This window comes from Sitophilus oryzae, unplaced genomic scaffold, assembly GCF_002938485.1.
Source record: "Sitophilus oryzae breed Bouriz unplaced genomic scaffold, Soryzae_2.0 scaffold_811_pilon_pilon, whole genome shotgun sequence".
In the NCBI taxonomy this organism is placed as follows: domain Eukaryota; kingdom Metazoa; phylum Arthropoda; class Insecta; order Coleoptera; family Curculionidae; genus Sitophilus; species Sitophilus oryzae.
The window spans coordinates 946604-971041 of NW_022147430.1; the positions used below are offsets into that span (position 1 = coordinate 946604).

Sequence of the window (24438 nt, forward strand, 5' to 3'; positions counted from 1 at the left end):
TATCTTAATTATTAGATATTAATACATCTGATATTATGATATTTTAATATATCGTCGATTTTAAAAGAAACTAACTGTTTCTATCTTATTTTTAGGTTAGAATGGGCATAATCAAGAGGGCTACTGATACCGTGTTGTAAAAGTAAGGTAATTAAGGGCTTATTTTTTGGTATTTATTATAATTTTGCTAATATCTTCGGTTTGAAAGAAGATACCACGATGCGGTTTTCGCTGACTTTTTAAGCTTTTACTACTCTTTACTATCAGCTAAAATTACATATACTATTGCATTTAATTTTTTTGAAAAAACGCGCAATGTTTGTTAAATTGCAAGACAACGCCCCCTAACGTCTACGTTCAAAAGTTTATTATTATTATTTATATGGTACAATATAGAATAAGAAACGCTCTTTTAAAGGAGCCCTCGCTTGTTGGATTCCGACCATCCAGTCCAGAGTTATTAATATGCAAATAAAAACAGATCTAACCTTCCCCCACCACTTTATTTTGGTAGATAGGGGAAAATGGCTCTAACAAAAAATATTCAAAATTTACTGAAGATTATGAAGCTGTTACTTATAGTATATCTTATCTACGCAAAATTGTGTAAAAACTCCATTTTCTTATTTTTCGTTGCAGTGGCGCCCCCTAGCGGTCGTTCTACAAACTTGAAAATAATTTCCAGCAATTTCCCACAGCCTCTTTAGTTATAAATAGACTATACAGATACAGCCGAGAGCTATTCTTAGTGGGACACCCTGTACAGTTGGCTATAGTTAGGTACTAACAATTGACTCTGCAAGTTCAAGCAGTTTACAATGCCTAAATTGGAAAAGAGTCGAAAATAATGAAAAAAAATTATTTTTTGTTTTTTAAAAATTTTTAATTTTTTGACATATCTCAAAAACTAAGCAAGATTCGTAAACAATGCAACAGAGGAATATTGAAGGTCTTTTTTGCAATATTTTTGCTCTCTTTCAATTTTTCTGTAGATCTCTTTATTTCGTAGATATTACGTTTTTTTTTAGTTTGACTTGCATGTAAGGACCACCTTCTTTGAGCACTTAAAACCCAAAAATCTCGTAAAAATGAAGAGTTCAAGACTGTTCAATTATGGATGTTAATTTGTAGCTCGTGTAATTTTCTACCAATTGATAGTTTTTATTTTTATGATTTTAGTCATAGATTTTGTTGTTAATTTTTTTCCGAAAAAATGAGGTAACCATTTTATTTTTTTCATAACTCCGCGAGTTTTTGAAGCCGAGCTACAAACTTGAAAAGACCTTTAAAAAAAGACATTTAAAATGTCTTTTCAAGCACTTTATAACAGGGTTGGAAAAAATCATGATTTTTTAAAAAAATCAAAAAAATCAGATTTTTTTATTTAAATCGGATTTTTTTAATTTAAATCAGATTTTTTTGATTTTAATTCAAAACAATATTTAAATCGGATTTCCAAATGACTAGGACTTATTTCAAATTAAATTCCTATCCAAAATGGCTAAATCTTTATAACTCTGAGCGATACCGATAACATTAACAATTCTATGGCGCGTGTCATTTTTCCACATCGGTCACCAATATATTCCGCAAAAAAAGTCGCTCTCTTCAGATCAAAAGGATTTTTTTTCAAACGTCTCTAAAGTAGTAATTTTTGTCATTTTAACGGGTAGGCATAAAAGTAAAGCACTGTTACGCCTAAGCATAAAAGTGCAAAAATATATTATTAAACTGATGTTGGTTGTCAAATTCAACGAGTGTACAAATCGTTTCTCGATTACTGTTTGTATTAGTTGCAATGTTTGAAATTGATTAAAAAATTATTTGTAATGTTTTAAAAAAATGGTGTTTTATTCGAAGTAAAAATGTACTTTTTGTGCCTCCTTGTAACGTCGGAATAGCTTTACGATGGACCTCAAAATGTACAGGGTGGGTCGAATTCGACGCTTTTAAATGGAAAGACCCTTTTCTATAGGAGATAGACAAAAACTAATATCGGTGTCTGGAGCTCAATTTTTGTCAAAAACATGATGGTGAAAACCGCATATCGATATATGTTACCGTTTCGGAGTTACGGGGTGTTTTTCAAAAATATGCATTTTTAACAAATCGCTGTAACTTTTTTGCTATGGAAAATTTTGTATTTTTATGAAAACATTTCCAAAGCATTTTTTTACGTAGAATTTAATGGTTTATGTATAATTTTTTTTAAATTAATAATTTAAGAGTTATCAACAGAAAAATTGATTTTTTATATAGGACACCCTGTATATTTTAAATTTATTGAAAAGAATTTAAAATTACCTTTCCAAAAATATAACACACTTGATATTTTGCTCGATTCCTCTTCGAGATATAGAGTATATAAAAATTCGCCCGCTTTAAATAAGTAGGCCTTGAACGGCACCGGCTGTAATGCAAAAAAATTGAGTGAGCATCAATCAAAACGAAAATAATATTTGCTTTGAGAGATGCAGAATTTTATAACAATTTAAAATATATTTAACCAACATCAACACATTTAAACTATATCTAATAACAATAAAAATTAATAGCGTACCAAGACATTGCTACACGTGTTCGACATGTCGACCGTCTTCTGTTATGGACAGACGGGGCAGTTTTTGAACATTTCTCGCGGAATTCATTAACTCAGTGGGGGTGAAAGATACCCTCTCATAACTGCTGAGTATTTTTAATTATGTCTAGATTATACGGAAGAATAAGGAACCTTTATTCTTCCGCAAATATATCCATAGGATTAGATCCATGGGCACTAAGTCAGGCGGCCTCGACGGCCAACGGCTGGGATCTTGGTTAGCTATCCAGTTATTCTTGAAATTGGCTGCAAAAATTTGCTGATAACTTCAGCCTTCAGAGGCTGTGCGTCGTCTTGCTGGAAAAACATGTTTTCGAGTTCCATTAAGGGCGGATCATCAATAAAGGGCCCAAAGCCTACTAGTTAAAAGTGGCGAACTTAAAAATTCTGTATTTCTAAGGGGATTATAACAAAATATCAAGTGTGCTATATTTTTGGATAGGTAATTTTGAATTCCTTTCAGTTAATTAAAAATATAGAGGGTGTCCCAAATAAAAAATCAATTTTTTTCTTGATAACTCTTAAATTATTAATTTAAAAAAAATTATACTTAAACCATTAAATTCTACGTAAAAAAGTGCTTTGGAAATGTTTTCATAGAAATACAAAATTTTCCATAGCAAAAAAGTTACAGCGATTTGTTAAAAATGCACATTTTTGAAAAACACCCCGTAACTCCGAAACGGTAACAGATATTGATGTGCGGTTTTCACCATCATGTTTTTGATGAAAATTGAGCTCCAGACACCGATATTAGTTTTCGTCTACCTCCTATAGAAAAGGGTGTTTCCATTTAAAAGCGTCGAATTTGACCCACCCTGTACAGTAAGTCAAACTGTTGTTAGGAATTAGTCTTAAATCGAGAATGAAATTAGTATTATCTAATATCAAAGTGTAAAGTACTTACTGCAAATCAAAATAAGGTAAGAATTTGGAAACATACTATAATTTATTATTAATACCATAATTTTAAAATAAATCCCTGCGTTTAGCAGTCTTATGGATTCACACGAAATTACTTCAAAAATCGGTTCACCATTTAAATTGATGAATAGGTATTTTTATACAGTTTTATAAAATGTACAATTATTTTTCGATCTATTATCTGTTATATCTGTTATAGAAATATTTTTTATATTTTTCTAAGATAGATTTTTATAACTTTTACAGTTATTTTTTGATTTATTATAAAGTTTCAATAAAATCAATTTTTTGATTGAAATCACATGATTAAAATTAAAAAAAATCACTTGATTTAAATCATTTGATTTAAATCATGCCAACCCTGCTTTATAAACGGTCATACACATATATTTTCTTTTTTAGAAAAATGTGTTCTTTCGCCATTATTTTACGGTAAAAGGCTGCAATTTAGTTTTCGAAAAATAAAGAATGAAGTTTACAGAGTGATAAATCGGCTATTACTACACCTACGGTAAACAATAAAAAATGAATCGATTCGTTATTCCAAAAGCTTTATTTTTAAGATTTTCGAGTTATTTATAAAAAATTTCAAAAAAATATGCAATTTTTAGATGAAAAATCAACATTTTCAATCCTAAATAACTCGGAAAATATTACTTTTCTGAAAAAATGTTATAAAACATTTTTTGCTTAGAATTCATCCCTTTATTGATTTTTGGTTTGGTTTTTATATACCAAAATTAAAATGGGTGATTTATTTTTCACCCAAGAGAAGGGGTGGCATTCACCCCCAGGGTGAAAGCACACATCGCTACTATGTACCTTTTGTTTCTTATATATATCTCTATTCACTGTTAAAATTTCACGTCAATCGGTGCGGGTGTCAAGAATTCGGAGGTAATACCCTATTTTTATCCTCGCTTACTGGCCTATTTAGAGAAAACTAAAAAAAACATGAGAATGTAGTTGAATTTTTTCACCGAAGTTCTAAAAATTAAAAGGGGTTTCTATGGTAATATAATTTCGATTTCATTCTTTGATAGATCGTTATAATCAAGGTTATTTTTTTTATCTATGAATTTAACCAAAATATTTATTTTCACATTGTCATATTTGAAAGCTCTGTGACATTTTCTCCAGTGAATATTCAGATCAGTGCTAACAAGACAAAGGTTTTCATTTTTATATATCGGGGTAAGTGAATACAAACTTATTTTCATATTTGTCCTCTAATACGTAGTCTAAGCCAAAAGGTAAGACATTAAAACAAACTACACTCAGATGCAAAAAAAACGCAACGGAAAAAATTTTGGTCAAATTTAAAGTGTTATATTTTTGTTATTTTTAGCCCTATTTTTATGAATTTTTTAGCACACTGTATATAATTATATCAACTTTAATTCGTAAACTACGCTTTTTATTAACTTTAGTATTCGGCATATTATACAGAGTTAATCGAGGGGTTGTTTTTTATTATAACTTTAAAACACCCTGTGCAATAATTTCTTGTGTAAATTTTCCTAAAATATAATTTTACGGGCAGAACTATAGCTTACTTCGGGTTTTTCTTATTATCGATTCTGAACCGTCCTAGAACTGTGATACGCGTGCGCAGAAGGAAATATGAAGAAGTTATTTCATTTGCGCATGCGCTGCATAGTTCTAGGACGGTTCAGAATCGTTAATAACAAGAACCCGAACAAAGCATATGACTCCTGAGCAGTTTGTTTTGTTTTTTGATTCAAGTCAATACATGCTTTGGTTAATTTTTAAGGACGAAATGAACTGACCACGGTCAATTTGCAGTTTTTTCAATCATCATTACTTTTTGATATAATTTTTTAATATGACGAGATGGTTTTGGTGCCCATTGTCGTAATGTCACATTACGCTGCATTGGATACTCTATACTAATTAAAAAAAAACGTTAAAGGCTAAAGATACAGTCCTGATTTTAATAAACATTTATAACGGTAACATATACCTACTAAGAGCTGGCAAAGGTTAGTCTTGGGTCGAGATTTCCGTATGTAAGAAGAGTACAAAGCGTTTATAATGTACTGAATAAACAGAGGACAGTAAACACGTTGCCAAACGTATGAAATAAACCGAGGAACTGTGCACATCGCTAAGAGACGTGGATATAGCAGATTTGTCGCAGTTGACCGGTCGACCCAATCAATACCTCTGTCAGTACTTAAAGTTCTAGGGAAAGGTGTACGTCATGCGTTCAGCTTCACGATTTCATTACGTCTCGTGATACTTAATTTGTTTATTTATTAACGAGTCGTTGTAATTTTCCCTATGGCTTGAACTTTTTTAAGTGCAAGCTGGAATCACTTGCATTTTTTGTAAAAATAAGTGGAATTGAGTGGGTGTTCGATAGTGGTCGCGCTATTAGAACTCTGAATTCAAAACTCGATATCTCAAAATCTATTAGAAATAATAGATTGTAGTTTTTTCAAGAACTTTGTTAATATTTCTGCTGTATTTTCTTTGTAGACAGTATGTGAAAGTCTTTATCAATAAAAAAATTACACGATTGCTGAAAATTGCTATGCTCTAAAAGTAAATGGATGGATTGTTAACAATTTTTGAATGGAAAAAACAACCTTATCGAGAATTTTTCTTATGTAAACATATTGTAAAATATCCGATCTTGAAAATAAAAAAAGTTTCAATATCTAAAGTGGTTCTTGAGTTATGGCCTGTTATGTGTTAAACAGTTGAGTTTTTAAATTGTCGCGATTACTGACGTTTTCTCGTTATAAAATAATGATACCCTAACGATATCCTTATAATTCCATTTCAGATGCTCAGAAACATGTCTAATGATTTTATCTAGTTATCTCTTGAAAAAAAAGTCTTTTAAAAATATGCGGTTTGCGATCGTGATTTTACTTTACTTGATAGGGAAAGGCGTATCGGCAACGCCGCAACAGCACACCGTCGCGTCGGTCGGTCGCATTTCTCTCACTCCGACTTAATAAGATCCCTATGCGATTTACTTCCACACATGTAAATGCCGACCCAAAAGTAACAGTTGCCAGCACGGTATAATAGTTTAAACCTTTATTGTGATTCTATTATTTCACAATTTTAATACGAATTTGATTGCTTTGATGTCATCATTGTCATTCGTAATTCCCTACATTTTTATTAATATTCTTAAATTTTATTATTAATTCTTAAAATTTATAACACTTTAACCTTTTCAAAAATGAAAACAATGTGCAAATTTAGAAGAACGATTAGAATGTAAAACGTGTGTAACTAACTGATTTCAGTTTTTCTAAAGGTAACACTATTTTATTTCAATATGGAAATGGCCTATTTCCGCAAGTTTTTTGTGTTTATGTTTAGAAAAGTGTATAGAATGTAAGATTGTGTCTTCGCGGATTTCGAGAAGGCCTTCGATTCGGTAGACCAGCGGAAGCTTCTAGAGACACTAAGTGAGAGTCGCATCGATCATCGATACTCCTCAATCATAAGACATATATATGATAATGCCAAGGCAAACGTCAGAATATCGACAAATCAATGCACAGACAAATTCAATATCGATCGAGGGGTAAGACAAGGCGACACACTGTACCCTAAACTATTCGTTGCTGTGCTAGAAAGTATGTGAAAAATGATAAACTGGGATTCAACAGAAATTAACATCGATGGCAAATTGATAAATCATCTCTGTTTTGCAGATGACATTATTTTAATAACAGACAACATACAGCAGGCACAGAATATGCTGGATATGCTGAATGATGCTTCGGAAAAAGTCGGTTTGAAAATTAACTTGTCAAAGACACAATACATGACAAAAGTGGAAATTCAAACATTAATAACATACCTTTGGAACAAGTGCATATTATAAATACTTAGGGCATGAGATCGGTATTAGAAGGGATAATCAGACCCACGAAATTCTACGAAGAATAGGTTTGTCGTGGGCGGCATTTGGCAAACTAAGGCATATACTGAGATCTGATATTCCCATATGTTTAAGAAGAAAGATCTTTAATCAGTGTGTCTTGCCTGTCCTCACGTATGGAGCTGAAATGCTTACTTTGACAAAAAAAAAGAACATACATAGAATACAGGTCATGCAACGGAAAAATGGAAAGGTCCATGTTGGGAGTTACACTCAGAGATAAAATACCTAATCATACAATACGAAATCGAACAGGAGTAAGAGATGCGGTGATATCTGTCTTACATCTTAAATGGAATTGGGCAGGACATGTGGCTAGGATGACAGATGGACGGTGGACAAAGAGACTTGTGGAATGGAGACCGAGACACGAGGCCTATAGAAGCAGAGGACGACCTCCTAGTCGATGGACAGATGACATTAAGAGGGTGGCTGGAAACTGGATTCAAGTGGCACAAAATAGAAGGAAATGGCTAGAGTTAAGGGAGGCTTTTGTTCAGCAGTGGACGGTATAAGCTAAATGATGATGATGGAATGTAAAGCAGGAATATGTTTCCATGTCACTAATTTTAGTTATTCTAAAGTCGGAAAAAAAGAAAATGATGCATTTGCGCAGAGAAATTTTTATTATTTTGGGTTTGGGAAAGCTTTATACCTACTGGATTTTTTGTTTCTTTCTTATAAATCATTTCAGCTAAAAAATTGACCCACCACCTGATATTTTTTCATCTTTCTTTTTTCTATATTTATTTATCTTAGCCATACAATTTCAAATATCAAACAGTACATGTTATACTTCGTTACTCGAGAAATTTAGGTCGAATTTCGGTACGTTTAGCCAGTTGATAAACCTAATTGGATGCCTGTTCGTGGCGAAGTTTGAAATTTCTCGCGAAGCGTTAATTTCCACGTTAAGTGTGTGCATTCTCTGTTTGCTCCTGTTTGAACATGAAGAAATACGCTATGTTGTATGTGCATTAACGCGGAGCATGTAATTTATTTCAGTCATAGTTAAATTATACATTTACGTTTTTCCTTAGTATAACTGGTGTCTATATTATTATATCTTTTTTATTAATTTTTATATTCTTTACCGCTAATACTATTAAAATATATCAAAATTAATAAACGAAACTCCTTATGAGCATACATATTAATTATTATAGGCTTGGTACATTCTCCGCCGGTGCTGCCACCATCGGAGAATATCGCAAATAATATACAAATACACATGTTTAAATAGCTAAATAGCGAGTATACGAAAAAATTATTATAAACTCATCGGCAAAAAAACTGGCCACAGAAAACTAGTCCCAATTTCAAAGTTGTATTTCTCGGGAACCACTCATTAGATTTTGATGATATTTTTTTAAATTGAAATAAAGAAATTTTTATTCCGAATTTATTTTGAGCATATATAGGGCACAAAAATAAGACGAAGTTTTTTGTCCTAACTTTGTAATACCCTGTAGGGCGCAGCAGCTGTCGTAGCTATTGCTAAATTAAATCACATTGTAGTCTCATCTTTTGTGAGCATTTTGTTTTTTTAATCACGACATTATCTCTGTTTGTATTGGAGATACGCTGCTTTAAAACGAACGTCTCGGAAAAATGCTTCGCAGGCAAAACCGCGATTCATCCATAAAAAGGACTTTAGTCCATTGCTCAATATCTCAATTCACATGTAAACGCACAAACTGAAGACGTGTTCGACATATATTGCAAGTAGCTGGGGTCCTGTGAATTTGTCCTGTGGTCCTTGAATCTATCTTTGCTTTTGATCAAATTGGTGTGAGAAACTGACTCTATAAAATGTTGTTTCGGAAGAGTTGAATATCCGGGAAAGTTGAGTTATTGAATGTTATTGCACCCAAAAACGCCCTTGCTTTACTTTACGCGTTAAACCTTAGTTTACACGGGATAGAAAATTGCGATAGAACTTGCTAGAGTAACTTGCGATAGTGTTTACATTAAAGCAAATTTTAAAGCAATTTCTTGCAACAAGTATTTTCTAGGCATATGCTTTGAGCAAGAAATTGCATGCACGTATACACGGTATGGTGTATATTGCACAAGTATATTGTTTAGTAGAAAAATGTCGCGCCGTAAAAAGAGAGCTGCAGCCACTGCTCTTCTTGTTGCAATTTTACGCAAACAGTCCAGAAAATCTAGAAAAAGAATATGGGTTAAAGAATGGATTTCCAGGAGGCCTAGTCTGGGAGCTTACGCGATGTTATTAAAAAAAAAAGAAATGAAGACCCAAAGCATTTAAACAATTTTCTGCGAACGTCAGAAGTCAATTTTACTTTTTCTTTTTATAATTTTGTTCCACTCCTGGTTTGCTTGGGTACGAATATTATGTAGCTTGGACTGAATCTCAGCCTCAGTTGTGTTGAATTTATCAGCAATAAATTTGATTGCTTTTTGCTTTTTAGCTCTATCTCTGTAAATTTTCGATTTTTTTTTGCCACAATTCCGGAAATCCTTCAAATAAATTAGTCAAAGTGATGGTATCTTCTTTCGACCACATACTCCATTTTAATATCGTTATTTAACACGCCTTCGAAAATCACTTGCACCAAAAACTTTCCACAAGACGGAAATAAATTTCAACTCGCTAGAGCACTCTCACAACCTGTTTACACTTGCAAGCGTCTTTCGTCGCAACCACTTCCCCGCAAGTTTTGTGACTTGCTGGGAGAGTGCTTTCGGATACTGTTTACATTATGCAAGTTTGGTAGAAGTGCTCTCAGACATATACTTGCGATAATTTACTTGCCCGTGTAAACTACGCTTAACATTTTTTCAACAATAATTTTATTAATATGTGATATTGTCACAACACAACGCGACGCGACGCACAATGTTTTGAAATATAGGGGAAGGTGGACAAAAATGGAATACTTGATTTTTACCGCCAGAAAATGTATTTACTTACATTACTAATAAAAGATAACATAATATTTTATATTTTAAACTAATTTTTATGATATAAAAATAAACTAAAAATATTTTTGGCAAAAAAAAATAATTATAATTTTTATAAATATGGAAAAAATCTCCTGCAGCCCAAAGGGTAATTATTTCTCATTATTAGTAAATAACAAATTAAAAAGAAAAGTTTTCCAACCCAGTGTGAGTACATATCAAAGTAAAATCTCTGACGAGGGGTAGGGGACAAAAAAGTCACAATCTTTTCAGATATTTATTTAAATTTAATTTGCTTCAAAAAGAGAAGGGGGGCGACATGTTTCGGGACTCAACAATTTCCATCTTCAGGCCCAAGAAAGCTAAAATAATTACAATCAGAATAATAAACAAATTCCAATAGTCATACAGAGGTCAAAAAATATAAAATACAATCACAAAACAAATTAAAAGATTTTTTTTTTCAAAAAAGGTTAAAAAGTTATTTCTATCACAATTATTCAGTCACAGATAATATTATGGCAATCTCAGTTTGAATATTAAAACAATTAAATTAAAATCATAAAGGGCAATAATTTAAGTTCAACAAAAAAACAAAGAACGAAAAAACTTCAAGAACTTTCTCACCTGGAAAGGACTTTCTTCATGTAAAAACGAATCAACTTCTTCAGAACAATCTTCTAAATGTAAACATAACTTAATTTTTTCACAAATTTTTGCCATTCTTTCACTTTTGGCATTATTGTACGATTGTTCAAAAATATCTTTTATTTTAAGTACTGAACATTCTCCTAAAAAAAATCGAAAACTTAAAATATCGCAGTTTACCGCAGAAACTGAAATAATGGTTTTAAAGTACAATACTTGGGACAACATTACACGAAAAATCTCGTCTACCATTTTATACCATTTTTTTTAAACCTTAAATAAAATTACACTACTAATTTTCATTCAGACTCGATTTGACTTTTTGTAATGGCCATGTATACAGGGTTGTTCACCACATACGACACGGAGTATTGTAGCTAAACGATTATATTTTTACAAATTGTAAGTTTTGGGTTCGATGAAGGACTATTAGAGGTACAATTTAAAAATAATTTTACAAGATACAGAGTGTCCCAAATAAGTAAAAAATATCAAAGTTGTATTTTTTTAAATGGAACACCCTGTATATTATTACATTTTTAGTTTCTACGATTAAAATAAAGGTAAATTTGATTAAGGTTTATTATAGCAAGAAACCTTACCGATTTTGAAATATTTTCAATTTTGTGAAATTACAGTGAAAATTTTAAGGCTTCATTTCTCCAAAGGGTATCAAAAGTTTTAATTCATAAAAATATATCCACGAGTTGCGTGTTTCATAAAAATATATCAGGAATTTTTATAATATTTTCCCAGTAAAGCTTATAATATTATTTTTACTTTTAAATGTACCTACATTTTGTTTAGTCATTTGCCAAATATAATAATATTTGTTAAAACGCGTACTAATTACAATAAACACAAAACTGCTTAAATATAAACACAATACACAACCCCTGCCACTGATTTTCAATAGTAGTGACTGCTTCTACTATTCCTAGAGAGTGGCATAAAGTTGGGGTGGGTAATGGCGGCAAGACGTGTTACAATAATAAAAAATAATACTACCTTATACAGAGTGTCTAAAAATTTATTTTAAATAATGTCCAGCTTTAAACACCAATAACTTCTTTAATTTAAATGGAACGCCCTATATATTTTAGGAGAATCAGATGCACACATTTAATTGATATTGTACCATTTTTACCTATCCCTTCAAGTTTTTAAGCAAGAAAATGCATTTTCTTATAATTTAGATATACTCATTTTATCAATATACCCATGGAATATTGACATTTTAGATTGTTTTAAAAGCCACAAATGTACAAAATGTACAGGCTAGTAATATTATGTTTTAGCAAAACGATAATATTACTAGCCCATTTTGTAAAAAAGAAACTATTTAAATCTTTATAAAAGTGTATACCATTAATTAAATATAACACTATTATTTCCACCTATATACTAATTAATTACATACTTAATTGTGTTCGTTAATAAATTATTCTAAATAAATGTGGATTTGAGTCAGAAATTAATATAATAATAAGTTATCAAAATGAACGTCTCTGTTGTTATAAATACGCATTTATTAAAAAATAAATATCATTTTTAAAGTGTTACTTTTTACCACACTGTCTAATACACATACAAAACTCAGTTTTTTAGTATTTGGGGCAATTATTATTAATCAACGCAAACAGTCAGTTAATGTAGTTTGAATACTGGAATCATATTAATTGGTCGTCTTTAACAAATATTTAAACAGTTTTTTTTTTATTTTTTAATGAAATAAACGAATTATATCGACAATATTAGTAGTACTCTTTAAAAATTTGGTACATCTTTAAAAATAATCTAAAATGTCAGTATTCCATGGGTATATTGATAAATGAGTTCTAAATTACAAGAAAATGTATTTTCTACGGAAACTTGAAGAGATAGGGAAAAAATGGTATTATACAATTTGATAGACAATTAAATTGTGCCTTTGATTGTCATAAAATATACAGGGTGTGCCATTTAAATTAAACAAGTTATTGCCGTTTAAAGCTAATAATTATTTAAAATACATTTTTAGACCCTCTGTATAAGGTAGTATTATTTTTATTATTGCAACGCAATAACTGATCAATAAATAAACTTCAGTAAATATTTAGTATTAAAAACTTTGATACCCTTGGAGAAATGAAGCCTTAAAATTTTTGCTGCAATTTCACAAAATTGAAAATATTTCAAAAACGGTAAGGTTTAACTGTAATAAACCTTAATCAAATTGACCTTTATTTTAATCGTAGAAACTAAAAATGTAATAATATACAGAGTGTTCCATTTAAAAAAATACAACTTTGATATTTCTTACTTATTTGGGACACTCTGTATCTTGTAAAATAATTTTTAAATTGTACCTCTAATAGTCCTTCATCAAACCTAAAACTTACAATTTCTAAAAATCTCATCGTTTAGCTACAATACTCCGTGTCGTATGTGGTGAACAACCCTGTATAAAGCAATGATCGAATTTAACAACTAATATGGAAAAAGAATGTACTTATTATGAGTGTTTTTCTCCATTTTGTGCAGCTAGGAAATATTCTTTTCGTCTACACAATATTCACCCCAATTTAATTGAAAAATGCGGTCACTTAAACACACTTCCACTATAATAAAAATACTGATATTCAATTTTTGGTATTTACAGTGCTGCTCATGTATCAATTTTTTTTCATAAATCCCTGTATACTATTTCTTTATCCTTCGATATTACGATATTACTTTATCCTTCTATCGCTAACCTAAAAACAAAAAAAAACGACAATGTAAAAATATTGAAGGAAAAACATCGCAAAAATAACAGTATTGAAAACCTGCAGAACTGACGATCTACATTTCACGATTACAAACCTTTTCATTATTTCTAAATTAAAAAGAGCCCCATCCAAATAATAATTCGGAAGATACGACTTCAAAAAAGAAACATCGCCCGAGCGTATGCGAGATGAAATGCCTGGATGTTTCATTTCGAACCGTAATTTCTCGCGTATCGGAAAAATAGTTGACGAGTGGCCGCAAAATAAGCACCGACGTTAATTTGGCGTTTCGAAGTTGCACTAGTCGAATTTATGACACTTTTTCATCAGTTTTCAGCAAAAAGAGTATTTAAAACACGGCCATTTGGCTTTAGAAATTGGTTCATACTCGCAACTCGTTCGAAACTTTGAAAAATTAAGTATGTGCGAGTTCCGAATTGGACTTTATTTCCAAACTAAAAATATCTACGTGTAAATGACAATGGATCTTTTACTCCTACATTTTAGATCGTAATTTCACATACCGGGGGCGTCTCAAAAGTGGCTCACCCCGATAACTTTTTTATTTTTAGAGATAAAAAAACAAGATTTGGTATGTTAGTATATGACATAAATTAAGATTGATTGACGTATTCAATTGTTTTCGGTCACCTCCTGTTTCACTGGAATGACATATCATATGCTTTTGACATTTTCGCATATGGTTCATTTGAAATTATAAGATGTGGTCCATAACGAAAATTTGACTCGAAATACCAAGGTGTGTGGTATCAAATTATTCGTAAAAAATGCTTTTTCCAAATATGCTAATGGGCCATACTCGTTCCATTTGAAAAAATTGAGATATGATTAAAAATACGATTATTTAACCGGCCAGGACAAGACACTAAAAACATTAGACGTTCAAATCTATTTTTCCAAGGCTCCTTTATTAAGCATTAGTGCTTTTATTTCCATTTTTCATATTTTTATTTTCCACGAAAACTTATCTCTTTCAAGTACGGTGGATCACAATTTGAACCACCAATTTTTAACGCGTTGAGGTACGGTGAGGTAAATAATAAACCACCTAGATTTAAATTTCTGGCTCTAAGCTACGTCGGTTTATTTATTGTACCGCCATGTATTAGGATGCCGGCCTTGCAATTTCCCCCTCCACGCAACGATATTAGCGTGTGTCGTTTGAATTGAGTGCAAAATGATGGTCGAATATTTACTGCACGTTTATGTTAATTTGTGGCGCTTGGTAAAGGTGCTTTTTGACTAATTTTTTGTGCTTACAATTGTGGAAAGTGGTTTACGTAATGCATAAAAGGTAATTAATACTTTATTTAATTGAATATTAGTTTGATTATGCGCATTTTCTCTTTGTTAGTGCAGTGTTCAAAAATTGAACCACCATACTTCTAAGGTAATGAACAGCGATCGCAAATACCGATATGATTATCTTACTTCACTGGATCCAAATGCTCTATATGACATCCTAGATGTCATTGACGAACAAAATGTAGCAATACCGTCAGATTCAGGTTCAGAAAATGACAGTACCGATGAAAATGATCAAGATGCGGATGCTTCCACTAGTTTAGTTCGTGATAATGAAGAACCTGAACCTGAATACGTGCTTTCCGCTTCGGACGATTCAGATTATGAGTGGGATGCAGAAGATTTGGTACCTTTAGCTCGGTTAGCAGCAGAAACGAAAACGCAAAACAGATTTTATGGGACAAGCATTTGGCTAATATTCATGCACCAATTCCATTTAGTAAAAATACCGGACTGCCTCAATTTATCAGAGATATTCCTAACCCTAGCTCACTAGATATTTTTAGACTATTTATTACCGATGACATTATCAATCATATAGTTTTCCAAACTAATTTATATGCCGAACAAAAATTTTCCAACATGGGCAAACCATACAAAAAAACTAACTCAGACGAAATAAAGGCATTTTTGGGAATCAACCTCCTAATGGGAATAAAACGATATCCAAGCTACAGAGATTACTGGAGCACAGCGCCTGATTTACATGATCCTTACATAAGTCGGATTATGACTTTACACCGATTCGGTTGGCTCCTATCACATGTTCACCTCAATGACAATAGTGTTATTCCGGCACGTGATACAATTAATTTTGATAAATTATATAAAGTAAGGCCGTTTTTGGATTCCCTAAAAGCTAATTTTCGAATTGTCTTCAGCCACATGAGAATGTAGCGGTGGATGAATCGATGATCAAATTCAAATCGGTCCTATTTCTATAAAACAATATATGTCCAAAAAGCCTATAAAAAGGGGCTACAAAATGTGGATGTTGATTCATCTGGGTATTGCCTAAATTTTGAAATTTACACAGGAAAAGTAGGGAATGAAGTTGAACAGAATTTAGGTGCTCGAGTAGTTAAAAATATGACTTCTGAAATAGGAAACAAAAACCATAAAGTCTTATTTGACAATTTTTTACCGGTGTACCACTGATGGAAGAGCTTCGTGAACAACATTTGTATGCTTGTGGCACTGTCAACTCAACAAGGAAAAATCTGCCTAAATTTAAGACAGATAAAGAGCTAAAACGGGGAGATTTTGATTGGTATTCTAGTAATACGGGTCTGGCAGCGGTAAAATGGCGTGATAGAAGGTCGGTACATTTGTTATCAAATTATCACAATCCGTCTTCAAGCACTGAGGTGAAAAGAAAGGAAAAAGATGGGACGCAGGTTCAAGTGCCATGTCCTATTATGCTTAGGGATTATAATAAGAACATGAATTTTGTGGATAAATTTGATCAGCTTAGGGCTGCTTATGGTATCGATAGAAAAAGTCACAAATGGTGGCACCGAATATTTTTCTTCTTTATCGACTCAGCGCTTGTAAATGCATTCATTATAAATAAATTATTAGGAAAATCTCCTCAATTGACAATAAAAAATTTTCGAAGGCAAGTGTCAGAGGGTCTGGTATCAAATAATTTAGTTAAGCATTTGTCATTGCCTACGGAATTATCTTTACCTTTGAAAAAACACAAACCATCCGTTTCAAAAGCAATAAGATTGACATCAAGTGCTCATCAACCAATGCGTACTACTCGCAGGAGATGCGCTGTCTGTAGTACCAAAAATAATGATGTCAGGACCAACTGGCAATGCAGTGTTTGCAATGTACCTCTTTGTTTGGGGGCCACAAAAACTTGTTTTCAGAATTACCATAATTAGTATTTTTTAATGTTCAGGTACTGTGGTGTACATATTAAACCACCATATTTTGTTAATAACAATAGGTCTAATTGTTTGAAATTTATCTTTGTGTTTGTTTTTAAGCATCTTTTGTTAGAAAAATGTACAAAATCTTGATTTTTGGAATACATTTTTTCTTCGTACTGCTAGTGTTTTTTTATGGCAATTTTCCGTACCTGAAAGAGTTAAAGGGGATTAACATGCAGAATCATTAGGAAGAAGCAGTTCACAATAGAACTCAATGGAGAAGAATTGTAAACTCAGTTAACAGCGACAACCAAAAAGTAAAGAGGCAACAATGCAATGAGATTTTTGAATGTCCGGTGCCCGATGCAAATAACATCACGTATCGGGCTTTTCAGTCACAGAAAAGGTCATGAAAGAAAACGCCTTGCGTGACCATCTTTTGATGCGTGTCGAATACTCGTCAGCTAGTAATGGCAGTCGTATATATGTATATATATATATATATATATATATATATATATATATATATATATATATATATATATATATATATATATATATATATATATATATATATATATATATATATATATATATATATATATGTATGCGTTTTTAAAATAGCTATGGCACTCTAGATTGAAATTTAAAATACTATTTTTTATTAAGCGAGAATGTCAAAAGTTGACATATTATGTCATTTTATTCGGAATATCATTTTTCTATCGAATAAAGCAAAAAAATACCGAGGGTGCCATTTAAAAATCAAAAGTTGTAGTTATTTCTGGTGAAACAGGAAGTGACCAAAAACAATTGAATACGTCAATCAACACCAATTAACGTCATATACAAACATACCAAATCTCGTTTTTTTTATCTGAAAAAATAAAGAAGTTATAGGTCTGAACCACTTTTGATACGCACCCGGTATATAATCCGAACTTTGGATTACTTTTAGTGTTAACCAGGTAAAATTAGGTTTAGGAATAGTTTATAGGCCACCAAAGTTTACAAATATTAATGATAGCCTCTTGGAGTTAACTACTATTATTGAAAGGGTGTTTCTCGAGACAGATTCTATTGTAATTTTAGGAGACATTAATATAAATCTATTAAATCGTCAGTCTAGTGATACCAAGAAAACATTAGCACTATTATCAAGTTTTAGTTTGAATCAGATTATAAATGTACCTACGCGAGTTACTGATGTAATTTGTGTGAGCGAAAATTTAACTGTAAATAATGTTAACACTATTGATATGGAAAAAATGAGTGATCACCTTATGGTGTCTTGTAATGTAGTTATTAGATTGAGTAGTGATTGTGAAGCTCCAGTATTCTATAGAGATTTTAAAAACTTTGATGAGGATGCGTTTAAAAGTAACGCATTATACAATACACCCTGGGGCAATATAGTTTTTACGGATAATATTAATTCTAAGATTTCACTACTAAATCAGTATATTTTAAATTTATTTGATGTTCATGCGCCCGTACGCCAGATAACACAGAAAAAACATTATCGACCTTACATAATATACAACCTCAAATTAATGATTAAAGCAAAAAATAAAGCTCATCGCAGATATTTATTCACTAGGACTCCTGCAGATCGTAAGTACTATGTTGAACTCAGAAATCAGGTAAATTCGGCAGTTGACAGGGAAAAGAAAGCTTATATGAAACACACTATTGATTCAACCAAAAACAACTCGAAAAATCTTTCACGCTTTGGAATTAAAACTAAATCATCCAGTAAATCTATGATACTTAATTACTTAAAAACCCCGACTTACTTAATACTCATTTTACAACTGTTGTTCATTAATTAAAAACATGTGATAATTTATTTGAATACTACAAAAAAATCGTTTTAATAATAATATAAATTTTAACTTTTCTGAAATATGTTCCCAAGATATATTTGATGCACTTAACTATATCAAATCGCAAGCTTTGGGCAACGACAATATAAGTATTAATATGCTAAAAATAGTTCTTCCGTTTTGCATAAACGAAGTCAGAAATTTATTTAATGAAATAGTTAATCAAGGCTCTTTTCCAGAGGTATGGAAAGTAGGACATATTTTACCAATTCCTAAAACATCGAACCCCACTTCTATCAACGATTTAAGACCAATATACATCTTATCAGCTCTGTCAAAAATATTTGAAAAAATAATTTACAAACAAATTAATAGCTACGTAGAACGAGAAATGTTAATACCAAACATACAGTCAGGGTTTCGAAGGGGCACGGTACATAAACAGCTCTCCTTAAAGTGTGAATGATATTGCTCACGGGTTGGATCGGTCCAACCCGACTATTTTGGTACTTCTATATCAAAGTAAGGCATTCGATCTCGTAAATTTTGATATTTTGATTTCTAAGTTGAGATTTTTAGGGTTTCAAGGGTCTTCATTGGGTTTGATTGATAGTTATATTCGACATAGGTTACAGAAGGTTATGAATGACGGTTTCCTGTGTTCTAAACTTTTGGAAGCAAAGACCAGAGAAACAAAGAAGGTGTTCCGCAGGGCAGCATTCTCGGTCCATTATTGTTTTCTTTATTTATATTCGATATTCATAACTCACTGTCTACTTCAAATATTCATCTTTATGCAGATGATATTCAAGTATACAAATCTTTCAACATGGGTAACGTAGCGACTGAAATAAATAATTTGAATTTTGATCTGAACAGTATCCATGAATATGTTACTAACCATGGTCTTCGTTTAAACACTACCAAATCTGTAGCATTATGCATTGGATCTAAAAAACAGAAGGACTTGATTGAAAACAGATTCTCATTATCTGCAGGTACTAGTGGCGGTTCTATTGATTGGGTGATTTCTGCTAGAAACCTTGGAGTGTATTTTGATGGCCATTTTACATTCTCTGAACACGTAAACCATATATATATATATATATATATATAAAGTCTCAATGTTTAAGTTAAAAACACTATATCCATTTAAATACCAATTCTCATCAGAGTTAAAGTTGACACTTGTCAAAACATTAATTTTTCCCTCTATGGAATACTGTTGCGCACTGTATTATAACTATCTTCCACAATATAATAAGGACAAACTGCAAAGATACAAAACAGCTGCTTAAGATTTGTAGATAACATACCATATAGAGACCATATATCACCATATTTGAAGAATAGGGAAATTTTATGCGTGAATGGGCGTATGCAGTATCTGATATCTATGTTTTAATATAAAATTTATAAAACCAAATCACCGACCTATGTATTTAATATTATTTCTAAAAGATCTGACGCGCATAATATAAACATTAGAACCAATACCTTTAGCATTCCGAAGTACAGCATAAGTAAATTTAAGGGTAGTTTCTCATATTCTGCACCATATTACATGAATCAGATATTGCATATGTTGAATCTGACCACATTTTCCTTTAAGCGTGAACTGTACAGGTTTTTATTGGCACAGCAGTCTTTGTGACTGACTTGTTAAACTTTTCTATATTTTACTTAATTTTAATTCATTTATCTGTTCGTGGGTTATGGATATTTTTTGTATTATTGGTGGTATAAATTTTCATAATCGTAATTTATATAAGATGTTCCTCGTCCTTTTGTATTAAACCATAAATATTTTTATTATTATTTTTTTTTTTAAAGCTCAGCATAGCTGGTTATAATGTAGGAATTCGGGTCTTTGCCAAGAATTCTTACAATGTTGATCCTAGGAATAACCGCACAATGTTACATGTGTTAAGAATAACAGCTTTCTGCATATCAATGTAAGTATTTGCAGTAATGTTCAGTAATTTCAAGTTTTGTTCAAGAGTCTTTGGTACAATGCTTTCAACTGATATAATAATGGGTATAATGCTAACCTTCATATTCCACATCGCTTCGATCTCTTGTGCAAGGTGAGTATATTTATGTATTTTCTCTTGATATTTTTGAGTCAAGTTTTGTGTGTTTGGTACAGATATGTCTATGAGCTTGACATGTTTTGTTACGTTTATCAATTAGTGTTATATCCGGCCTGTTGTGCGGTATTGTCGCATCTGTGAGTATTGTCTTATCCCAGTATATCTTTACCTCTTCATTTTCGATGACTGGCTTTGGTTCGAATGAGTAATAGGGTTTAGAATCTTCTTCAAGCAACGAGTATTTCCTCAATATTTCCTTGTAGAGGATGGTAGCTACTTCGTTATGCCTTTTTAGATATTTCGTAGGAGCTAGTGTCGCACATGATGACGTAATATGATCAAGGTTTTCCTGAGGCTTTCCACATTTGCGACATTTGTCAATTACATTATCTTGCTTCATTATGTATTTTTCATAGTTTTTGTTTTGATGACCTGATCCTGAATTGCAACAACGAGATCCTTCGGTCTCAGGAAACAAATAAATAACCTAGTGTTGCCATTTTAAAGATTTTGTTTTGTCTATATGACCGCCATCTATGTTATTTTTGTATCTACCATGAAGTTGTTTAGATGCCCATTCTTGATATTTCTGGTGATCTGTCTTTATAAGATTAATCGGATTTTCATTCCTAGTTGCTAAGTTTAGGGGTGTATAGGATTTATCTGACTCAATAATTGTTCGGTGTACTTCCTTGGATTCATTTTTATAAAAATACTGACGCATGTCATGGATTTGTGCATAGTGAAGATTTTTGAGGTCGATTAGTCCTCTTCCTCCTTCCGATCTTTGGAGGTTTAGTCTTATCTGTGATGATTTTGGATGGTGCATTTGGAATTTAGTCAAAGTGGTGCGGACCAATCGATTAAGTGCTTCCAGATCTGTATCAGACCACTTAACAATACCAAAAGAGTATGTAAAAACTGGAACGGCATAAGTATTAATAGCTTTTATGATATTATTTGATGAAAGTTTAGTTTTGAGTATGCTCACAAGTCTTTGTTTGAATTCTTTTGTGTATTTGTCTTTCATTATTTTATGTTCATTTTTATGTGTTTGTATGATTCGTAAATACTCGTAGTGACCAATCCCAATTCTCTCAATAAAATCTTCACCTTCCAGCTCAAAATCTAATCCATCCATCAACTGGCCTTTTTCGACGGTAACAATTTTGCACTTGTCTAGCCCAAAAGACATTCCTATATCTTGCGTCATTATTATTATTATTATTATATCACTGTTAATAAATATTATTATTATCCGACCATTTTCTTATTAAATGTGAACTGAAGGTATTTATATCTAAACCTAAGCCCTATGTTGTCTCATACCGTGACTTTAAGAACTTTAATCGCGAAGACTTTTTTAGAGAACTTTTAAATGCTCCTTTTCAGGATATTTTGTATATTCAGGACATTAATATTAAGGTGAGTGTGTTCAGTGCCCTTATAGTGAGTTTATTTGACTCTTATGCACCAGTCAGGACAGCTCGCATAACGAAAAAAAAGGCACCTTGGATCACACAAAATATAAGATATTTGATGGAGACTAAAGTAAGTATTCACCCTTTCGATAAGTTATAGGAATGGTGCATTTCAGTTGATTTCAAAAAATTCCGACCGTAGCGCTGTATGCGGCCGAAATCAGAAATTTTCGCTATGTATTTCATGTTGATCGCATTAAAATAATATTGAAACCATGGCTTTGTGATAAAATTTAAGTAATTTTAGTTTTTTGCTAGTACAGTTAGAGAAACTATAAAATACTCAGGTGCGAGGTTTATGTGAAACGCTGTTTCGGGTAGTAAAAAATAAGTGAAAAATAATCCGAACTAGGCGTGTTGTGTTGTGTTGTGACAATTTCAAATTTTAATAAAATTGTCAAAAAAATATTAACGTGCAAAAAAGAGCGTAATTAGGGCGTTGTTGGGTGCAATAACATTCTATAACTAAACTTTTCCGGATATTCATCTCTCCCGAAACGGCATTTTATAGATTCATAGTTTGTCACGTCGCGTCGCGTCGATTTGATCAAAAGCAAAAATGAATTCGAGCAGTTCGACGAAACAAGTGAGTAAACAAAGTGCTCGTTACATAATCAAAAAATTAAATATACATATTCTATGAAAGGATAAAATATAATTTGCAATGTTAATGGTATATTTTTTTAATCAACTACCTCCAATTATGACCCCACTAGCAAAACCGGTGCATAAAACTATATTCGCTCCCGTAGTTAAATTCATCTAAAAAGTTTTTTTTTTGCTGAAATGATAAACTATAATACAAGTTAAATCTTCTTAAGATATCAAAATATTAACTTTTTTATTTTTATTTTTAGAATTTTCACAAATTAAACTTCCTAACACTTTTAGAATAATTATATAATACATTTTTTGTATACTCACTATTAAAATCCGTTTATTTGTATATATCAGTTGATTACCATATTTGCGGATGGTGGCAGCACCGGCGTTAAATCCACCAAGGCTATAAGATAAGCAAGATACAAAGAGGGCCAAAAAATGCAACATTTTAAAGTTCTCCTTGTGTTTCATGAACTAGGAAGGCTAGGAGAAGTCTGTGTGTGGCATATTTAGTTTTATAAAAAAAGGAGCACACTGATGTGAAAAACATAGATTTGTTTATGATACAAAGGTTTCATCTTATCAATGAGAAATCCCATCCAATACAATACATGAAGCCTTTCCAAATAGTAAGTCGCGAAAATTTTTCTGCGGAAATCCATATTTTTCAGTTTTTTAACTTTAGAACAGCTGAAACCAGTTAGATGAGAACACATTTCTGCTTAACATTCTAGAAATGTTTCTAAACATAGACACGCAAAAAAACTCCTTTCGGAAGTGTACCGTTTTCATTTATTGGTAAAATATTTTAAAACATAGCAAGATTTGAAAAGTACTTCACAATTAGAATTCGAAAACAATCGCGTTTTAGCTTAGAGCGTGTTTTGATTGTTTTGGTTGGGTTTGTGTTAGTTTATTTTCGTTTTTTCTCGGTACGGTATTGATGTCTAAATTACAGTATCTACTAGGTTAAGTTCATACCTACACAAGAAAAGTGTTTGGTTGCAGTAATTTGAATGTAAATCAGGAACACGTTTTCATGTAACTAAATTCAGTTATTCTAAAGTCGGAAAAAAGAGAATGATGCATTTCCGCAAAGCAATTTTTATAATGTTGTGATTGGGGAGGCTTCTATATACTGAATGTTTTGTTGTTTTTTTATATGCGATTTCAAGTAAAAAAAAATCACCCGATTTAGTTAATCATAGTCATCAAATATTTAATGATTTGGTGATAATATTATTACTTTTTTTATACGTATTTTCCGTTTCATTATCCTCTTTATTTTCTTTTACTATTCAGTTTTCATTTTAAATTTAATGGAAGAGCGTAAATAGAAAAAAGAAATAATTAGACGAAGAAAAACTAAATCAGTTCCTTAATTAGCATAACAGAGGGACTCGAAAAGCTGAAGTACGAGAACAATTTTGCGCCGTTTAATATAATTTG

The 24438-nt window shown here is 31.7% G+C and overlaps 1 protein-coding gene across 4 annotated transcripts in view; it reads left to right on the forward strand.

Annotated features, from left to right (window-relative positions):
* The first annotated feature begins 4635 nt into the window (after nt 1-4635).
* Nucleotides 4636-24438, forward strand: part of LOC115889163 (putative uncharacterized protein DDB_G0282133) — a 157884-nt gene continuing 138081 nt past the window's right edge. For all 4 annotated transcript variants that reach the window (XM_030909109.1, XM_030909110.1, XM_030909112.1 and 1 more), the window contains exon 1: nt 4636-4717. The gene's annotated coding sequence lies outside the window, so the exon portion shown is untranslated. The remainder of the gene's footprint in view (nt 4718-24438) is intronic.